Source organism: Pongo pygmaeus, chromosome 2 (genome assembly GCF_028885625.2).
Source record: "Pongo pygmaeus isolate AG05252 chromosome 2, NHGRI_mPonPyg2-v2.0_pri, whole genome shotgun sequence".
Classification (NCBI taxonomy): domain Eukaryota; kingdom Metazoa; phylum Chordata; class Mammalia; order Primates; family Hominidae; genus Pongo; species Pongo pygmaeus.
In genome coordinates this window covers 136,362,299-136,385,000 of record NC_085930.1, presented here as the reverse complement: position 1 = coordinate 136,385,000, position 22,702 = coordinate 136,362,299, and the positions used below count along the sequence as shown (strand labels likewise).

General features: G+C 35.3%; 1 protein-coding gene across 50 annotated transcripts in view; it reads right to left on the bottom strand.

The window, feature by feature from the left end:
• The window catches only part of TBC1D5 (TBC1 domain family member 5), a 599,895-nt gene that overhangs the window by 411,519 nt on the left and 165,674 nt on the right, over positions 1-22,702 (bottom strand). For 14 of the 50 annotated variants that reach the window (XM_063662129.1, XM_063662157.1, XM_063662121.1 and 11 more), the window contains one exon: positions 7,864-7,985. The exons of 24 other annotated variants lie outside the window; for them this stretch is intronic. The gene's annotated coding sequence lies outside the window, so the exon portion shown is untranslated. Of the gene's footprint in view, positions 1-7,863; positions 7,986-10,032; positions 10,126-12,194; positions 12,291-22,298; positions 22,365-22,702 lie in introns of all 50 variants that reach the window. 12 more of the 50 variants (XM_063662132.1, XM_063662145.1, XM_063662160.1 and 9 more) reach the window with 7 other exon arrangements.

The window sequence follows — 22,702 nt, the reverse complement described above, 5'->3', positions numbered from 1 at the left end:
TGTACATAACAGCTTGAGGTCATCGTGAAGAGGTTATCAGTCAATACAAAAAGCCATTAACCAAGCCCATTACTTAGCATTTCACTAATCCATTCTTTTAAAGGAACTCACCCAAAACATCATTTGAAAATAATCTTTCAAAGAAATTATAACGCAACTCACAGAGGAGTAATGTGGGAGACTAGTCAGAGTTCTAATGGCTGCTCATAGCTAATGAAACCAGTGGGGAAGCTCTCCTGGGATGGAGCTGGCACATGTCCTCAAAGGATAGTGAAATGGCAAAAGAAAACACTACTGTAAGCAGGGAGGGAGTTTTATCTAAGAGGCTTAGTTTGGACATACTCTGGTTTAGGTGAAGCACAGGGATACAACTTTCCTTTCCTATTATTCTTTTGTTATGTTATGCTCAAGAACATGCTCTAGAAAACCAACAAAGGTTACTGACGAATATACATACATTCTTTATTCTCCCCCATCATGGAGCACTTTTCTGCACTTGGGTACTGAGTAAAAACTTTACCCAAATGGGATTTGGCCTGGATCCTAAAAGGCATGTAGAATTTGGGTATTAAAAACCACATCTACTTTCTCCCTGAAATCTTTCCGTGCTTGTGTCACTGACAGTTGCCTTGTAATTCGTAAAGCCCTTCCATTATCTCTTCTTTTCATATATTTAATAGCTGTGCTTTTCTTTTTTTTTTTTCTTTTTTTTGGAGACAGAGTCTCACTCTGTCGCCAGGCTGGAGTGCAGTGGCGCGATCTTGGCTCACTGCCACTTCTGCCTCCCAGGTTCAAGCGATTCTCCTGCCTCAGCCTCCCAAGTAGCTGGGATTACGCACCCCCACGTCCAGCTAATTTTTGTATTTTTAGAAGAGATGGGGTTTCCCCATGTTGGCCAGGATGGTCTCGATCTCCTGACCTTGTGATCCGCCCTCCTAGGCCTCCCAAAGTGCTGGGATTACAGGCATGAGCCACTGCGCTGGGCCTTGTGCTTTTTTTTTCTAATGCAACTTGACAATGAATTTATTAACTCTGTAAACCAAAATGTATCTGAGACAAGTCTCAATCAATTTAGAAATTTACAAGTTTATTTTGCCAAAGTTAAGGAACAAGACACATGGCACAGCCTCAAGAGGTCCTAAGATCATGTTCCCAAGGTGGCTAGGTTATAGCTTGATTTTATACGTCTCAGGGATACATAAGACATGAATCAATATATGTGAGGTATACACTGGTTCTGTCCAGAAAGGCGGGGCATCTCAAAGCAAGGGGGCTTCCAGGTCATAGGTGGATTCAAAGATTTTCTGGTTGGCAATTAGTTGAAAGAGTTAAGTGGTCACCTTCAGAGGCAATAGATGGCAACTGTTTCCTATTAAATCTTTAAAAGGTATTGGACTCCCAGCTAATCTCTTCAGGATCAGAAAAACAGCTGGGAAGGGAATGGGACTGGGATTCTATTCAGAATGTAAACTTCTCCCACAAGAGATAACTCTGAAGGGCCATTTCAAAATATGTTAAATATGGGGTAAAATACTTTGATTTCTTACAGGGCCTGCTATCTGTCATGTGATGCTATACTACAATCAGGGTGGTATTTGTTATCTTAGTGCTACAAAGAGTCTGTTTTGTCAGTCTTATAATCTCAATTTTAATGTTAATGCTGCTCAGTTTTGTGCCTGAACTCCAAAGCAAGAAGAGTACAAACAAGCCATGACCAACCTTTCCATTCCTGTCATGGCCTGAGCAAGTTTTTCGGGGTTCTTTGGAATCCCCTTGGACAACAAGAGGATCCATTCAGTTGATCGGGGGCTTAGAATTTTATTTTTGGTTTACATGTCTAACCATTGAAATTGCTGATATTTAATAGTTTTTTTTTTTTTTTTTTTTTTTGAGACAGGGTCTCGCTCTGTCACCCAGGCAGTGGTGCAATCTCAGCTCCCTGCAACCTCTGCCTCCCAGGTTTAAGTGACTCTCCTGCCTCAGTGTCCCAAGTAGCTGGGACTACAGGTGTGCACCACCACACCCGGCTAATTTTTTTGTATTTTTAGTAGAGACAGGGTTTCACCATGTTGGCCAAGCTGGTCTCGAACTCTTGACCTCAGGTGATCCACCCGCCTTGGCCTCCCAAAGTGCTGGGATCACAGGCATGAGCCGCCGTGCTTAGCCTAGTTTGTTTTTAAGCCTACAAAAATATAAGAAATTTCTATTGGTTTAAAATTCATTTCCATTTCCTGTATTTTCATCGTCATCTTCACCTTTTCATGACTAGTCACTACTCAATTTAGGCTCTCCTCATTGCTTACCACAGACATTACAATAACTACTAAGCCTGCCTCTACACCTTTGGTTTCTCCTCTCAATGCCATCTTACAAGCTAATATCGGAATAATCTCCAAGAGCATAAGGTTTGATTTTGGCATGTCTTGTTGCATACCTTTCTGTCTTACCCCTGAAAGCTTAATAGAATGCAACTCATCATGAGTGACATTTTTAAAAGATAGTCTTAAATTAGCTCTGATTTATCAAAAAGGTAACTCATTTTCAAATTTTAATAATGTAATTATTTTTATTAACAATTTACTTAGGAAAACTTTCCATAAATGATTGTTATACACTACAGAACCCTTAAGAGCATGAAGTTATCATTATTAACTGTCTTAGAACAATAATTTACATACAGAAGTGAACTATACTCACTGACCATTTCTTTTGTTTTGACAAATACAAATAGAAATAAAAGGATAAAGAAGTAGAAGAAACCCATTTAAGACACTGGCAAACACACATGTAGGAAAAGTCAGAGTAGGAAAAGCCAACGCAAATTTACATTTTTATATCGCTACAAAATTCATGTCACACAACCTAAAGTACCTCCCTCCCTCAACACAAAATAAAAATAAAAAATAAAAACAACTGCTTAACATTAATGAAAAGCATATTAGTGCTGACAAATGTTTAACTGATTGGTCAAAGAGCCGGTATCAATTCTGACTATTTGTTGGTAAATAGAACCAGATATTTATACATCAATAATTGATCATAATAAAAATTGAGAAATTTTCCACGAACAATCTTAGAAACAAGATAGCTATGAAACCTTTGGCTTCATATGGCCTTTCTCCTATGGGAGAAAAAAAACCAACAGTGATAGGCTCCCTTTTCTCAGAACTACTTTGCCACACAATAGCTTACATAAATTAACATTCCATTTGGATGTATCTTGTTGAGGATAAGAAGTTTGTGTGCCAATACGTCACTCTTCCAAATAAAAATATAAAGTTTAACAATGCAATTTGCTGCTAACAAGCATTAAAATGGAAATATATTTTGCTTGCTTTCACTGCAACTTCCATTTATGGTCTACCTTCTGGCATTCTTTGTTTTGTTTGTTTTGTTGTTGTTGTTGTTGTTTTTGAGACAGGGTCTCACCCTGTCACCCAGGCTGGAGTGTAGTGGCATAGTCACTGCTCACTGCTGCCTCAACCTCCCATGCTCAAGTGATCCTCCCACCTCACCCTCCCTGGTGGCTGGGACCACAGACACATGCAACCATGCCCAACTAATTTTTGTTCTTTGTATCTGAACCAAGCAACAGCCATAGGAAGATTTTTTTTAAATGTTAAAAATTAACATTTTAAAATTTATCAGGACATAAACGTCAGAAATTTTAGTAAAACAATCAGGATACCGACACAGAGAAAGACACAGCTACACACCGAAACAAAACAGGGGTATACTGAATTTCTAAGAATGAGTCAATCCTGGCTTTCTGATTACCCAGCACAATCATGTTATGAAAACATTAGAAATTTTCATGATGCAAAACCTATCTCTTGCGGATTAGAGTAACCCATATGCATGGTTTACAACAACCAAGTTCTTCTCTCTACCCATATACATATTACCAGAGTACTTTTTCAAGAACCCTTGTTCTACTATAATTCTATTTTATAGCTCCTAAAAACAACAATAAACTATGACATTATAAGAAACGAAAGTCAACTCTAAAATTTAATCCTTAATAAAATCACAATCCTATCCCAAAACCTGAGAGGATGTGCTCTCTGAATGATTTCAACCATTTGTTTACTTAAGGTGCAATGTGAGTTTATGTAAATAAGGAAATCTTCATGGAAATCAAAAATGTAACCAACTATACAATACAAAATTATCACCTTAAATTACAATTTAATAGTAATAATTGCCAAGACTGTCTAAAAAGCATTTAGGAAAAGCCACTGATTTAATAACATAGTCAATATAAAATGGACTTCTATTTTAAAAGTATCCAATAATAATAAATAATAATTAAAAAGGCCAAAAAAATAATGAATTTCAATGTGATCAAAAACTAATAGTCACGAACAGGTTGAATTCATACAGTTATATATGTGAATATTTTTCAAAAGGTTCTCCCACAATAAATTATTTATTGTAAATAACAGATTAAATGGGAGTGAGAAAGATGAGGAAAAAGGGGTTGTTCTCAGCTAGGTATTGGCAACATTATTCTGAAAAAGAACTAGACATAGTAAATATTTTAGGCTCTGTGGGCCATACGGTACCTGTTGCAACTACTTAACTTTGCTGTAAACTAATAAGCATGGCTGTGTTACAATAAAACTTTATTTATGGACACAACTGTGAATTTCATATAATGTTCATAAGTCAAGAAATAGCATTCCTACCTTGAATTTTTTAAACTGTTTAAAAACATAAAACCATTCTTGGTTTGTAGGTTGTACAAAAATGGATGCCAGGCCAGATTTGCCTCATAGGCCAGATTTTATCAACCCCTGTTCTAAATCATATGTTTAATCACACTCTCAGCCTTCAATCACAAAATAGAAACTAGATCTTTCATTCCCCGTATTTTCTGCATCAATTGCCTAAACATTTTACAGTCTATTTCCTATTCTCTTTCTCATAAATAAATAAATAAATAAATAAATAAGACTTCATTTTTAATAGCTATATAAATGTAAAACTTTTTTTTTTTAAGACAATGTCTTGCTCTATTGCCCAGGCTGGAGTGCAATGGCATCTCGGTTCCCGGCAACCTCTGCCTCCCAGGTTCAAGCGATTCTCCTGCCTCAGCCTCCCAAGTAGCTGGGATTACAGGCATGGCCACCACATCCAGCTAATGTTTTGTATTTTTGGTAGAGATGGGGTTTCACCATGTTGGCCAGGCTGGTCTCAAACTCCGGACCTCAAGTGATCTGCCCACCTCGGCCTCCCACCAAAATGCTGGTATTACAGGCATGAGCCACTAAGCCTGGCCTAAAGCATTTAAATGACAAGCAAAATAAGATAATCTTTACAAATGCCATAGGATATTTGCAAATTTTTCTATGTAAGAGGAGATAAAGATCATGTTCATACATTGTGAGAATGTGGAATTCACATTCACTGACCACAATACAAATCTAGAATTTTTTTTTTTTTTTTTTTTTGGAGATGGAGTCTCGCACTGTTGTACTGGCTGCAGTGCAACAGCGCGATCTCGGCTCACTGCAACCTCCGCCTCCTGGGTTCAAGCGATTCTCCTGCCTCAGCCTCCTGAGTAGCTGGGATTACAGGCGCCCACCACCATGCCCGGCTAATTTTTTGTATTTTTAGTAGAGACGGGGTTTCACTATATTGGCCAGGCTGGTCTCGAACTCCTGACTTCATGATCCACCCATCTCAGCCTCCCAAAGTGCTGGGATTACAGGCGTGAGCCACTGCGCCTGGCCAAATCTAGAATTTTTTTAATGATAAAAAAGTCATCAAATTGAAACATTTCATTTCTAGTTACTTTATATAACAAAAACACTATATAACATATGACATGATGAGTTAATGGATGCAGGCTTTGAGAATCAATACCTGCCAACATTTAAAATTTTAAAAAGATACTATGTGCCTCCTGATGAGAAAATACAATGGCACCTATAGTCCTATCTAAGGGATTAAGTTTAAATGCAATCAAACTCTGACTGTACCTGCCAATTTAGAAAAAAATACAGAACAAAATGTTTAACTTCACCATGAATATAAGATTGACAAAATCCAGACTACAAGGAACTTAGCAGGTCAAACAACTCAGGTACTTCAGTGAATAACATATAAAGAAAAGAAAGGGCTGGAGGTAAAACCTATTGTTTAAGTCTTCAAAGGCAAATATAGTCCAGACTCAGTGGCTCACCCCTGTAATCCTGTCACTTTGGAAGGACAAGTTGGGAGGATCACTTGAAGCCAAGAGTTCAAGACTAGCCTGGGCAACAAAGTGAGACACCCTGTCTCTAAAAAAATCGAAAAATTAGCCAGCCATGGTGGTATGCATCTGTAGTCCTAGCTAGTCAGGAGGCTTAGGCAGGAGGATCACTTGAGCCCAGGAGTTCAAGGCTGCAGTGAGCTATGATTATGCCACTGCACTCTGACCTAGGCAACAGAGTAAAACCTTGTCTTTAAAAAAAAAAAAAAGGAGGAGGGGAGGCGGCGGGCACAGTGGCTCACACCTGTAATCCCAGCACTTTGGGAGGCTGAGGCAGGCGGATCATGAGGTCAGGAGTTCAAGACCAGCCTGACCAACATGGTGAAATCCCATCTCTACTAAAAATACAAAAATTAGCTGGGTGTGGTGGCCCACGTCTGTAATCCCAGCTACTAGGGAGGCTGAGGCAGGAGAATCACTTGAACCCAGGAGGCAGAGGTTGCAGTGAGCAGAGATTACACCACTGCACTCCAGCCTGGGCAACAGAGCAAGACTCCATCTCAAAAAAAAAAAAAAAAAAGAAAAGAAAAATAGTTTTTTGAAATGAACATGAACAATACTATAGTGTCTAGAGACGCACACCTAAGTGACAAAACCATAAAGAAACAGAAATAAATTATTATTCTGAAAGTCAGAAGTTACTTTTGGAGGGAAAAAGAGGGCTGTGATTGGCATAGAACACATGGAAGAGCTTCTGCAGTGGCTGGGAAAGTTCTATTTCTTGACCTAAGTAATAATTACAAGCATGTTTACCTTAAAATAATTCACGAAGACATATATTTGTTTTGAATGGTTTCCTGTAACTGTGATCTATGTTATAATGAAAAGGTTAAAAGCTAATTAAAGCACATTAATTTCATACACATATCATACATATGATACACTTTTTTACATATATATGTAAAAACTTAGAAGGTTCAATCAAAGCTCTAGTAAGAGCAAAAAAATCACAGATTAACACTCTGTTAAATGTAAAACAAAAGAAAATACAACAAATAAATGAGCCAGCACTTATCTTAAGAAGATTATAAAAACAAAATAAACCAAATAAATTAGCAGACAGAGAAGGAAACAAGCTAGTTATTTCCTTCTTTGCAAGCTCAATAAAATAGACTAAATTTTGATAAGTTGACCAAGTGGAAGGCGAAACAACATAAAGCATTGTTAGTAACAGCAAGAAAAATAATATAATACCAGCCCTCAATAAGATTATTTAAACACTGCACTGGGAGGGTGAGGAGTATTATGTACAGCTTTAGGCCAACGAATTTGAAGATCTAAATGAAATAAAAAATAAGAAAGGACAAATCTGTTCTAAGAAAGGACAAATTTCCAAAAAGAAAGAAACTGTCCCAGTTCATTTTATGTTGGCATGATCCTAACCCCAAAATATGACAAACAGAGCACAAGAGGAATGATCTCACAAAACATCATCAACAAGAAGTAATCTTTCCAAAAATGCAAGGGCAGTTAAAGATTAGAAAGTCTATTAACTGATTAGGTAAGTCAACTAAAGGAAAAAAGACCATACAATGAGTCACTGAATATGGCAAACCTTTGATTAAAAAAAAACTTTGTTTCAATTAGCAGAGTATGATGGCACATACCTGTAATCCCAGCTACTTGGGAGGCCTAGGAGGGAGGATCCCAAGTCCTTGAGATGGAGGCTACAATGGGCTATGATTGGGCCACTATATTCCAGCCTGGATGACAGAGTGAGACCCCATCTCTAAAAAAAATTTAATTAATTAAATTAAAATAAAAATAAACTAAGCAAACAAAATATAAAACTTCCATTGGTCAATACAGCATTAGGGTGAAAAAAAACCCACAAATAGTATTTATAATGGCAAAACATAAATGGATTTTGACATTTAAAAACAGACACCTAAAGATATTAGCTATTAATGCCAATCCTATTAATTCAACATTGTTACTTGTTAGATCAAGTAAAAGAAATTAGAAGTATAAATTTTAAAAGGAAGACAAAATTATAATTTGCACCTAATAGTGTCTATAAAAATTCAAGATAATCAAATTGAAAAATTTTTAAATCATGAGTAAGACTGCATGACCTAAAACAAAAAAAAAAAAAAAAGAAAGATTCCCTATACACTAAACACTGCTCAAAACTTAATATTTACTGTGAGTGATATGCCAGTGACTGTGCTAAACACCAGACAAACCAATACCAACCATAACTAAAAATAACCCAGCACAAGGGCAACAACAGTCTTGGTGCATTGTGAAAACCTAGATATAAAAAAATGTGTGACCTGTTTGAAGGACCCAAATGGCAAATCAAGATGCACAACATATTCCTGGATGGTAATGCTCATTATTGGGGATATATAAATTTTCTATAAAGTAATCGATACATCTAATGCAAATCTAATAAAAATTCCAAAGGGACTGTGAGACAGAAGATGGCAGGAAGACTCTGAAGTCTATGTAGATCGTCTGAGAATACCTACATTTTTAAAAGAATAATGATATAAAGGGAATAGCCCTGTAATGTAGAAAAACAATAAATCCTCTTACTTAAAAGTGTAAGGTTTGTGTAAAGAGAGACATAAAGATCAACAGATTAAAACTAAGTCCTAAACAAATCCGTAAGTATATCACAGTTACGTACATGATGAGGGGATATTTGTTGATGGATTAGTTATAATGAGTAAGAGAGAGTTTTCTGGTTGCACAACTGGATAAAAGATATTCTTGACTAAAATTGGGAAAACTAGACAAAGAAGGTCTGAACAAAGGAAGAATATAATAAATTTAATTTTAGACTCGTCAAATTTGAGAAACCATCATGGAATCCAAGAAAAGCGACATCAAATAGATAGTTCGATATGCGGGCCTGGAGGTCATAACAATAGCCTAGGCTGGATCTGTTAACTTGGGAGTCTTGCATACAAAGTGGTTAACTGAAGTCATAGACACAGACTAGATTACCAAGAGAAAGGTATAGTGAGAAGAGAAAAGCACTAGATCTTGAGGAATACAACACAATGAATCAGGAAAATCAGGAAGGTATAATATCATAGAAGCAAAGGCAAAAACTATTTCAAAACGGAGTAAAGTTAAACTTAAGGTCTGAAAATGTCACCTGGAATTATCGAAGTACATTCTGTAAAATATAAGGTTATAGATTCACAATGTAAAGAGTAAAGAATTAAGATTTCAAAACAGTATCTTTAGAAAGGGCTTATAAAATTTTAAAACGGAAATGAGAGAAGACAAAGATATTTTTAAAAAGGAGTCTGGAAGGACATATTCAAGTAAGAAACAATGGTCATCACTGGGGAAAGAATTACTGGTGTTTTTTGTTTGTTTGTTTGTTTGTTTTGAGACGGAGTCTCCCTCTGTCACCCAGGCTGGAGGGCAGTGGCTCAATCTCAGCTCATTGCAAGCTCCACCTCCTGGCTTCACGCCATTCTCCTGCCTCAGCCTCCTGAGTAGCGGGGACTACAGGCGCCCGCCACCATGCCCAGCTAATTTTTTGTATTTTTAGTAGAGACGGGGTTTCACCATGTTAGCCAGGATGATCTCGATCTCCTGACCTTGTGATCCGCCCACCTTGGCCTCCCAAAGTGCTGGGATTACAGGCGTGAGCCACCGTGCTCAGCCTTACAGGTGGTTTTTAACTTCATACATTTCTGTATTGTTTGACTATTTTAGCAAAAACATGGAGTACTTATACATTAACAAAAAATAAAGATAGTTTAAACTGGAAAAGCAAATTGGAGGAAAAAAACAACCTCCCCAGACATTACCTTATAAAAATATTTGTATCATTACTTAAAAGTTGAAAAACTTTACAGGGCTCCTCACAGATTCACTGCATTCTCTTTCATGATAGCCATACCCTGTAAAGTGAAATACTTTTATTCATTTTTTAACCAGCATTTATTACACATCTACTATGAATCAAATCATTGTGCTGAAAACATTGGAGGCAAAAATATAAATAAATTACTACCCCCCCTTAAGCTTCATGGGCCTACAGTTTAATCGAGAACAGACATGTAAACAATTATAATTCAACATGATTAGTGTATAAAGTGACAATGAATGTACAAGCTAAAATATTTTATGAAAGAAATAAATTTGAACTGATTCTTGAAGAAAGAAGGAGGTAGGAGTTCCAGGCAAGGAACTTCTAATATATTTAGAATCTGTATTCACCCATCCTACCCACCATGCTAGTTGATGCCGTATGTATGCCCCAACACTACTGCTGAGGATCTCATCAAATCCTCACCTCTCTCTTAAGTAGTCAGCATAGACAAATGGCTATCTTTTTTTCCTATATGTTAAAAACAAATCAGCATCCAGACATCAAATCATGATGATCTGAACGTCCCGCTTACAGATTACTTTTAATTTTGAACCTGTCACAATGCATAGCAGTACCATGAGTGGGAAAAAAAGAAGAAAAAAATAAAATGAGCCCAAAAATCAATACCATATATTCATTTTTGTTGTGCTTTTGCTCAATTATATTAGAAAAAAATGAAAGTTGAGAACTCTAAAGTTAGGTTTTTCTACTAGGAAAAAAAAAAAAAACAAAAAACCTCTGTTCTTTAATGTTTGGAATAATTAGTATTTAGTTGTTATTGTCCCAGTACTTATTACTCCTAAAACCTGTTCTGGGGAAACTTATGTGTCTGAGAAATTGGATTTAATGGAACCTATTAACTTTTTTAAGACACTGTCTAAAAACACTGATTGTTTATCACTAGGAGGTCAATCCTACAATCATCTTTTCCCAAATGGTCACTACTCCAAAGCACATTAGCTGTTCATTCAGTAACAGTTTTTGAGTACTATGTCTAAAGTCCTTAAGGAGTATCAGTTAACTGATTATGTTGGCTGAAAGCAGTATTAAGTAGTAAGACTAATTCATCAATCATCACATTTTCCTAAATATTTTTCATATATTGCTATTGTAAGAAAAGAAAGACCATAATAATTACAGAAAAAGTAATCAGTACTACAATTTTCTTTGGAAAAGGTAAATATATACATGGCTGGCTATTGAAATAAAAGTCTTTCCAAGGGGCAAAGTGATATGCCAGGAGTTGAAAAGAATCAACTGCAAAGAAAACCTCATTTCTATTTTCAATTGCTGTTTCTGTTGACAACAATAGTCTTGTCTTTATTTACTGCCTCAGATACAACAACACAACCAATGTATATGATATTTCGCATGCTTTAACAAAAAGAAATAATCTCCTCATTCCTTTATAAAGGATAACTTTTCAAATTAGAGTAATTTACATGCTTTTAGTGTTCTTTTTTTGAAAATTAGTGCATGTTACATTTGAAAAACTTTGCCAAAGGAAATATAGTCCCACATTTTCACAAAGGGAAGAAATGTTAAAAATTCAAACTTTCAAGCTAAAGTTACAGGTATTCTAAATGAAAAATAATTTTTTCCTCCACTAGTCTCTTTAATTACTATAACTATATTGCAGTATCCTTCCTATATTATAACATTATAGCACAATATTTGAGATTGCTTTTTAAGCACTCAGTATTCTACGGAGGAAAAACATGAAACTAAAGCCAAATTAAAGTGACAATTTCCTCATTCAGTAGAGAAAAAAAATCACTTAGTTCTTTCCTGAACAAATCAAACAGTTTTAAAGACATTGTAATACATAGTGATAAAAATCTCAATTCTGTAACATAGATAAGCTTAAGTGCTTAATATATTCAGTTATGTGAGCATTTTGTGCACACTAAGAGTTCGTGGATTACACATCTAACAGTCTGCTGTGAACATGTGGAATTATGCACTTATGTTAAAATACCACCCCACCACAAAGAATTATTAATAGTTTTGACACCAAGAGGCAGATTTTATTTCTAAAAACTGATAAGTAGGGACAAACTAAAATACAAAAACAAGACAAGACAAAACACAACTCACAAAAACAAAGCTGCTTACTGAAGGTAACAGGTAACAGAAGGCCACAGTTTTGAAGATCTGATACACAGGAATCAGGGATCCTCTTCTGGAGCAAATCTTGAAATTAATAAAAGTAGGACCTTCTGTTTACTTTTTGCTATAAAACACTGATCATCAATTTCAAAATAAGAACCTTAAGAGTTAATAAATAGTAACACAAACCAAAGCTAATGATATTAAGGATTCCAATAAATTTTAAATAAACTACCTAAGACTAAAAGCCTAAAATTTTAAGCCCTCCTTCCTTTTCTCCCTTTCCTTCTCCTCTCTGTTTTACTATCTGTATCCCTTCACAAATATATGCATCTATACATATATAAAATTTATTCCTTTTAGAAAGCTGAGTAGGTAACCAGAAAAATTAATAAAATCTTGAATAAACAAACTTAGAAGGCCTTTCTATTTAGTTGACATTTACTTTTTGAACATGGAAATTCTGTTGTTCAACTTCACTAGACACTAGAGATTGCTCTTAGAATATTTTGGTAAACAAAGAACCTAGTCTTTTTGTTAAATTCAAAAGTCAGGAAAGGAATGTCTTTGATATACGTAACTAAATCACCATCTTATTATTTTCCTATCCTAAATCATAATTTTGTATACATATATAAAACATTCCCTATGCCTACATTTTTACCAATAAATGAAATTTTGCTTCCCTAACATTGTCCTACCAAAATACACTAAACTTCACACCAATTATATGATTTGGTAATACATATTCCTTAAATATAAAGATGCCTCAAGACATTCATTTTGTTTCTAAATAGACATCTCTCATCTCAGACTTTTTATGCTCAATATTTCTTAAGAGTCCACAAAAGAATAATTACCAAAATTAGTGAAATGTTTCACAGTCCTTATTTGGGAGAATAACCTGACTAAAGCAGACCACTCACTAATAAAGTGCAACTTAATAAATCATGTGGAATCTTATTTTGTTCAAACCCTTACTAACTCCTAGCACCATCTGTTACCATCAAAACTATATGACAAGATATGATATATAATTAATAGGTAAACAACAATCTAATTAAAATGGACAAATACTCCATGTTCCTGCCATTTGGGAGCTCTAATTACAGACTAAATTTTAAGCTTGAATTAAATATTTAAGCTGGAAAATTAACTTTCCTTCTCGAGCCTTGAATACATTAATACAGATATGTGAAGCGACTTCCTGATGGGAACTTAAACATGTAATTTAGTTTCATCAAAGCAGTTACTAATTGTTAAGCAGCAGTACCTTACCATATGTACACAATAGCTATTTAGAGCTGAAAAGGTGGTTCTAAAGCACCCCTCTGCAACCCTTTCCTGACACAAATATAAAATGTATATACAGTGCAGCAGTTAATACTACACATTGAAAATAAATTACCTAGTCTTCAGTCTTTGATGCTTTCTGAAGACAATTAGAAATTGTTCTAAATAAACAAAATATACCTATATATGACAAGGTAAGAACCACACAAGTATAAAAGACCAAAAGATATACAAGAATAAGCATCCAGGTATAAAATTCTCAGGTTACACAAAACTAATTAAAAACTCTGACCTACTAAATCAAAACAACAAGAGTATACTAATTCTGCATTCCTTCCTAACTCTTCTCTTCAGAGAGCATCACAGGCTTTGATAATAATGTTCTAGCAAGCATTTAGAATGGCAACGTAAAAGGTGAACACCCTCCCACATTTTTCATTTATTTTTGAATGTAGGAGGAATAATATTTCAGAACAAATGACCCTAACAGGCAATTGCTTAGGAAAAATTCTCTAAGAATATAAAATACATGTATATTTTCACTACTAATTTATATTTAGCAAATGAATGACAGAGAGGTTGCTAGAAAGGTATATATTACTCTTTAAAAATAGATTATTCTAATTCTTTATAACCATAAAGACTAACTGCAGGTCAACCACATTAACATAGTTTGGTTACAAAAAGAGAACACTGTCAAAGAGGTGGTGGAAACTGCTTTTGTTTATATATTAAATATTATTTTGTTAAGCATTCAGTAGTATAACCATTAAATTTTACTAATAAAAGAACTAATTTTTATAATTTCACAGTAAAACTAGGATATTGCACTGGTTAAGATTCAAAGTCAATGACAAATATGTAAGTTGATTATACTAAATCTCCTTTATTTGAAATTTTTACCAGAATTTAAGTAATTAAAATTTAAATCATAAGAAGATCTTTTAAGAATAAAAAGGAACTTTTTGTTCTGTATTGGCATTAGGAAACATTTAATATTTTATAATTCATTACTATTGTTCTAGGTTTTTGCTCAAGGATAACACATATAATATTAACATATAACATTATATATTGCCTGTTTTCTTCTCCCAATATTTCCTTTTATCTCTTCTTTCTATCTTAAAATTGCCCAAGTTTTACTCATGTTTAAATGTTTACTCATGTAGCTATACAGCATTTGGTATTCCTAATAAACCACTGCTCCACAACTATCTGAATGTTGATGCATTTTAATTTCAAAAAAGTCACAGATCTGCCCTGCATACCACATAAGATGTGCTTTTACTCTTCATTAATTGACAAAATATACAGGTACATGGGTTTAAAGATGCCTTGTAATTACCCTAATGTTTCATAAAGATTTGTAGCCATACACGGGCAAATACCCACAGAAAGAGAACAAGGGCAGTCTCTGAATAACCTCTTGAACTAAATATTTATTTTCATGTTATCCTACATCATCTAAAAATCTGCAAACAGAGAATAATCAGCAAATATCACTGAAAGATAAAAACCCAATCCTAAAAGATTTGATAGATATACAAAATCTGGCTGGTTCACATTTAAGCATCATGGTTCTTTTCTAATATTAAATCAGTCGACTGGATGATAACAGAAGTTCCTCCATAATGCAGGCTAGAAAAGTCTATTCAATTTTATTTAAAATCTGTATGCTGTAAAAGTACATGTCATGGAATTTACTAGGATGACAACTATATAGATATGAAATTCATGACATATTGATTCAACATATTGAACTGGTTTTTAAAACCAATTTATATAAATGATTATAATAGTCTATATTATGTTTAGCCCATGAGGCATATGGTAGTAAATTTGAATTTAATTTTAAATAAATTTACATAAATATAAAAAGTTCAGTAATTTTTATCCACCCTGCATATGAAACAGAGCAAATAAAAAAACAAGAGGACTGTATATTATAAATGCACTTGAGCCTGAAGCTCAAACCAGAAATCCAACTTTATTTCTTAAAAAGGAACCAAAGGATAACTGGCTTTTGTTAGGAAAAAAGAAAAACATCATTGACAGAGAAAGTACTACTGATTATTAAGCAATATATATTTATATATTTGTAAATATATAAATACTTGTTATAAATATGTTTATTTAGCAATACATAGAATTTTCACCTACTATATATTCTAAAAAACTTAATGCATCAAAAAAGCTAGCAGTGACATATGGTATACATAGATTCACATCAAATTATCAATTAAGACATATATACAGTCTCTTCACTTTGGAGAACTTATGAGCAATTTACAAAATAAAAATATTTTAAAAGGTACATCAAAAGTGTTTTTTACAGGTACTAGAAAGTCAGAGGTTCCACCATTGGTATGAGAATGGTCTCAACTTTCCATCAGTAGAGCTCAAGCTGTGACTCTCAGAGACTTAGCCAGTATGAAACATACAGACTCTGAAAGTGGAGGCCTTGACCTTACCTTATCCCAAGTTCCATCCAGTAAGTTAACTGGCCCATACATCCAGAAATTTTAAAAACAGTAAGCAAGAACCAAGATACAATATATAAATCTGAAGTGTATGGTTTCAGTATTATATATCAGAAGCATTATCAAAGGTCTATCATTTGCCAGCAGCTTGACAGATTTTTTTTTCCCCTAACACTCAAAACAATTTACAAACTAGGCATTATTCCCACTTCACAGATGAGGAAACCATGGCTCACAGATTAAGTAACTTGCCTAACGTCACACAACTATAACTCAGATCTCTAACTAGAAAACCTGTTTATAACACTATTTTCTACAACATTTTATTCTTAAATTTTTCAAACTTTCAGAAAAGTTACAAGAATGTTACAGTGAATATTCACATACCCACTACCTAGATTCTACAACTGACATTTTACTGTATGTATTGTATCACTTACCTATCTACATCTACTAGACCATCCTATTTTTAATGCATTTCAAAGTTGCAGATGTTATTCTACCTTTTCAGTATTTTATTATATTTTCAAATATACAGAAAAGGTGAAAAAAATTACATTGCACACTCATATGTCTATCATCTAGAATCTTCAATTACATTTTATTGTACTGCAGTATCATAATGTCGATATAGTTGTTCATCCTTCCATCCTTCCATCTTATTACATTATTGTAACTATTAAAGTTATTGTTGCAACCTCTAAGTCCCCTCTACAAAGAGAGAACTGCAGAAAAGTTGTTTACATGTATTTAATACTGCTACATTTCCTTAATCAGTTAAAGTTATGTTTGGATATACAGGTTTTCGAGGTTTTTCACTTCTCTAATGTTTCTATCAGGTGACTTTTAGAGACACAAACAGATCCTTTAGGAGAGGGCAACATGCTTGACTCAAAAGAGTTGAGAAATACAAAAACATTAAAATATTTTCTTAGGCTATAAGAGAAATTGAGAAAAATAACATAAAAAAACAAAATCCTAGGAAAAAAATTTGCATTCCCTGACAATGAATAGATTTAGTCAATCAAGAAACTTGATTATTACAAGTGACTCTGAAACTTAACTTTACAGAAAAGTTATACTACAAAAACTAAGCAACTACAATACCTTTGTACTTTTTCATGGTATTTATGGCTGTGATTCTATGATGCATACCTATAATTAGCATTTTGTGCTGCTAACATTTTATTCTCAATTCACATGATGGGATTTCAAAATACCACTATTTTGTGCAGCTCGGCTATTAATCTTAAACTAATATACCACTTTATAATCACAATTCTCTCTATCCTTAAGTTCTCTTATTCCTGAACTCTCAGTACAAATACTTTCAAGCGCATTGAAAAATCGAGTTCTTTGACTTCATTTAATTTAAATCTCTTATTCTCCTATTTGTTTCATTTCCTTTCTTATCAATCTTAGACTCTATGAGCTACTATTTCAATTAATATCTCACCAGTCCACTGCTCTCTCTTTCTCTATGTTAATCAAGTCCTGAAAACCTTCCAACACTCACAATCTCACACACCTTCTCTTACTCTACACCTAATTTCCTGAAGGCAGAGGAAATATTGGACCAACAGGAATTCCTTCCATCTTTGATCCTTTCACCCAACTAAAACACCGACATCCACTGTGGCAGCCAAGGAGATGTACTACTCAAGAGACAAAATGCTGTGAGGAATTATAGTCAGCTGACAATATACAGCTTTCACACTTTCAGGATTCACTGTAGTGTTTAAGCCAAGGCCATACTCTCTCCATACATCTTACAAGGCCATGCAGCTCCCAGACAATAACAGGGATGCTGCAGGAAAAACCATTCCTGCCAACACAAGGCATCTCTAATAGGCAAAATTTGTTCTGTCTACTGCATTATCCCCTCACCATTGTCTCGGTTGGGACTTTTTGAAAACAGCACTGCAATCTGAGGTTCCTCCTCTCCAATCTATCTTCCTTACTCCTCTCTTATCACAGGTGTTGAACCTACATGAGTCTGAAGGCTTTCCTTGCTTATTCCTGCTCTCTCTCTCTCACCCTCCTAAGATTATCCCCCAAGAAATCTCTTAAGCTTCTAATTCCATACTGGCATCTGCCTCCTGGGAGATCTGAATTGTCATGTCAAATCCACATTTTTCATATTTCTTGCATTCTCAGTTAAAAAAAAAAAAAGAGCCCTCCTCCTGTACAAACTAATCCCTCCACTAGTAAGTCCAAATCTTTTCCATCTTTTCATATACATTGCTCCAAACTTAACCATTTTAACTTACTTTCTCTCCCATAACATCAACCTCTCTCTCTCCCTTCTGGGCCTTTTTCACCAATATATAAACACTTTGAAGTCTCCCCTAAATCAAGAACAACAAACCTCTGCTGCTCTGTGTCTCCCTCTGACAGTCAGCTCTTCAGATAATAGTAACATAGTACCTTTCACTGATAGTCTATAATGCTTCATGTCCCATTTATATATCAACTACCCTGTGGGCTGATTTTTGCTTCAAACCACTCCACTCCAATTGCTTACCAAGGCACATTACATAGAGATGTCAAATTCGACGACCACTTTTGGCACTTCACTTCTGACCCCTCTATTTATCACACTGTCGTGTTGTTGTCTCCAGCTCTGCATTCAGGCATATCATTATTCACTGTTTCCTTCCTTCATCTCTTGGACAAGTTTCTCTTTTCCCACCACTTGGCTTGATAGTAGTCAATTTATCCAAGGACTTCTCCTTATCTCTACCTATAATCCCTAGGCAACCTTAGATACCCATCAAATACACTTATTCATCTTTGTTCTATCAATGCCAAACACTATGCTTGGGAAATGCTTAGCACATAATTTTTAAATAAGTTGATGCCAGCGTTTATGTTAGTGATTCCATGTACATATCTCTTACAGTAACTCATCTCCTGGCCTTGAGAGATCCATACATTCAACCATCTCCTATCTTTAATCAATAAGATGTCCAAACTGAAGTCATTCTCTCCCCTTTCAAATTGCTCCTCTTGTATTCTCTTGTAGGGATGGCATTATCAACCAACCTCTCATGCAGGTCAAATGCCAGTATTTCCTTTCGGGTCTTCTCAGATGCAATCAGCTGCTAGATATGATCAATTTAGTCCCTTCTTCTCCCTTACCTCTGACCCTGACTTAATTTAGTGTAAAGTCTCCTTGTAAGTATCTGGGCTCTTGAATTTTGCCTCTTATCTTAATTGCTAAATTTCACATAAGTGTTCTTTCTAACAATCTGATCTCACCTCTCCTTGGCTTAAATTCCTGTAGTAGAACACAATGCCTAGCATTGCAATTTGAAACTATTTCTATTTTTCATTCTTCTTTCCTCTTCTAGGAAAAAAAAAGGCCCAAATTTTTGGTATAACCCACAAGACTCTTCAAAAATCTATAGGCTTTCTATTTATAGTCTCAGGTCTCATTCTTACTCAATTTGCAAACCCAAACTACTTGCAGTTCCTCAATACACTTTAGGTTTGTATCCATTTCTGGGCCACCCCAGGCAGTATTTCCCTCCGCCTAGAGTGTCTTTTTTCAATATTCTTCGTATACATTCAGCCTGCACACTCTCAGGGAAGTTTCCTTGAAACTATCCTCCATCGCGACCTCCAAGCTGGTTTAAGAACCCTTCTTCTGAGGTACACTGTTTCCCATGCATTAATCTATCACATTATTCATCACATTAGATGTTAATTTTTTAACTACCACTCTTTCCTCTATAAACTACAAGCTCCTATTGGAAAGAATCATATTTTAACTCTGTTGATCCAGCACCTAGAACACTGCCACAGTACGTAAAAAGTACTTCATGGAAAGAAGTTTAAAAAGGAAGGGAAAAAGAAAGACCTTTAGTAGCTCAATAAATTTGTAAATTACTTTACAAAATAAATGTAATTTCTGCTTGGTCGTTCTCACCTCTATCTTTAATGCAGAATGAAAGGCCTCTCTAAGCTGTACTCCCAGAACTTTGCTGGGAATCATCTTGAAATACCTCACATGTTACTGAAAAAGACCAATCAGCTAACACTCACCTACCATGGTACATCTATCCCTGTGCCTCTCTGTGTGGTATTTAAGGTCTGCTGCTTCCATTGCCTCCAAATTAAGCTTGGGAGGGCCTCATCTGTTCCCCCGTTGAGGAATCTGTTGCCCTCTCTGCTTTGTACTGTTGATTATAATAGGTCGCTACTGTCACCAACAGGGCACCACTGCAGCTTCTTCAATATATCCCCACTCCCACTGAACCCAACCTCCCCTCTGCTCTAAAGACTGCTTTACCAAGCAGCACTGCTATCAACCATGATGCCCCAACACCTTTCCAACACTGTTAGCACAGTGGAGTCTGCAAAATGACAGTTAATTCGTGGACTGTGGCAAAGAAGACAGAATCCCTTTGCCTTAGTCTCTCAGAGAGTGGAAGGGCCATGTTGCTTGCCTCTAAGCATCTTATAATACTTCTCCTGATTCTCTTGTTCTTTCGGATTTATTTTCTCATAGCCCAGCCATCTATCTCCACAAGTATAAGATTTCTGGACCAAAAAACAAAACAGACCCCAGGCTGAATTTAGAAATGCTGCTTTGCTAACAACTGAGACTGTGTCACCAGGTTTGCCACTTTATTCTTGATTTTTCTTAGGAAAAACTCACTTCTGTTCCTACATATCAAAGACTACTGGCAGGCCAACCCTACTCGCCTCCATGTCCCAGATAAGGCTGAATCGCTACAGGAAAAACAAGTGAGGACCACACTGAAAACATGCTACCCAGAAAGAGCCTTAAACATTACCACAAAAGACAGAAATATTTAAACACAAAACACCCTTGCTTGTTCCATATTTCTCATACTTAATATACTCCATTAAAAATTTCCAACATCCCAGGTGCAATGGCTCAGGCCTGTAATCTCAACACTTTGGGAGGCCAAGGCAGGAGGACTGCTTGAGCCCAGGAGATTTGACACTAGCCTAGGCAATATTCTGAGACTCCATCTCTACAAAATATTTTTTAATTAGATGGGCATGGTGATGTGTACCTGTAGTGGGGGCTGAGGTGGGAGGATGGTTTGAGCCCTGGAGGTTGATGCTGCAGTGAGCCTTAATCACACCATGCACTCCAGTCTTGGCGACAATGTGAATATTGTCTCAAAAAAAAAAAAAATTAAAAATTCTGAATTACATATGCCATTCAAAATACCTTTTCCATTTAGAAATTCAAGCCTCCCTTTCTTGGAAAAAGTTCACAAATAACATTTTTACGTGAATTTTGGTTTGATTAGGCCAACAGTGTCATACCACCTACCCCACAGTATTTCAGGGGCTAGAAGGCACTCTAGATTCACCACTGGTAGGCACATCACCTCTACTGGCATTCCAAAAGCCACTTCCGGATAAACACAAAGAAGGAAAGGGATGGCTGAAAAGATGAACAGCAGGAAATAACCTGCCTGGCTGGGAATTATTAGTAAGGTTATCCCTATGATGGGGAGGATTCGTTCTTTATGTCATGAGAACATAAGAAAAGGACATTAACTTTTCTTGCAAGGTCTGTACTCAGTTCAGAATTTACTTTGGAGGGTAATATGTACCAACAAACTATGAATGTAAATAAGACAGAGAATGAACTAAAAGAAAATAATGCAAATTCTCTAAAAATATAACCAACATTTAAACTAAATGTACAGTGAATATCAACATCACTGGTACTTCAATTTCATTCAAAATTTGATATACATTTAGAAATTAAATTCCTGGCTTTGTAAACATAATGAATATGCAAATACTTTAGGTTAATATATTTTTCTCATCAAGTTCTTTTTCCTCAAAGTTCCATTACTGACAAATTCCAAAATGTTCAGTTACTAAGAATAGAACTCTTTATTTTTCCTCATTTATTTTGATACTCTTAGCCATCCCTTAAATTGCCTATTCTTGGATTTTAATATCCAATCCTCCTAGAATTTTTACATTTTGATGAAGAAAAAGGAAACACGTATACATGTGTTTAAGATTGTATTGCTTTTAAATTGATCTCTACAATAAATACACCTCAATCTTAAAAAAATGATGGGGGGTGAGAGGTGATGGAGGTTTTAAGAGCATGAAGGAAGTAAGACCAGCCAAGAAGTCAGGCAGTAAAGTACAGATTTCGGTCAATTCTAAGCACTGGATAATTTTAATCTAGAAAGAAGGTCTTTATTCAGTTATAACTATAATATTTAAAATAGCACAATATACCTTAATAGAGAATCTGGATAGTAGCATTTTTGAAACAAGCAACAACAGAAAAAAAAAATCCTCTCCTTACGTTGCATTTATTCAATTTGTGGACTCCTGCTGCAGGTGGTCCCTGAGACAATATCATAGATGATTTCTAAAACAAAATGGATAAATATGGCCATTTATTTAAAATCCAGGTAGTTTTTCAAAACTGTATTTCTATTCATAGTGCCCAATTATCTATAAGGTATACAAGGGTGTAAGACAATTGACTGGTTTTTTTTTAAGAAAAATAGTAGCACGTGTATACACAAAATGAATCTTGTCTCCCTTCAAAGTACCCATTTTGGGCAGTTAGACATCAATTCCACTACAGAAATTTCAAAAACAGGCATTCCAAAAGTACTTTGATTGATGGAATATGTGTACGTCTTCCCAAGGGGAACACTTAAAAAGAAATAACACAAATTTTGAGAAATGAACTGTGATATA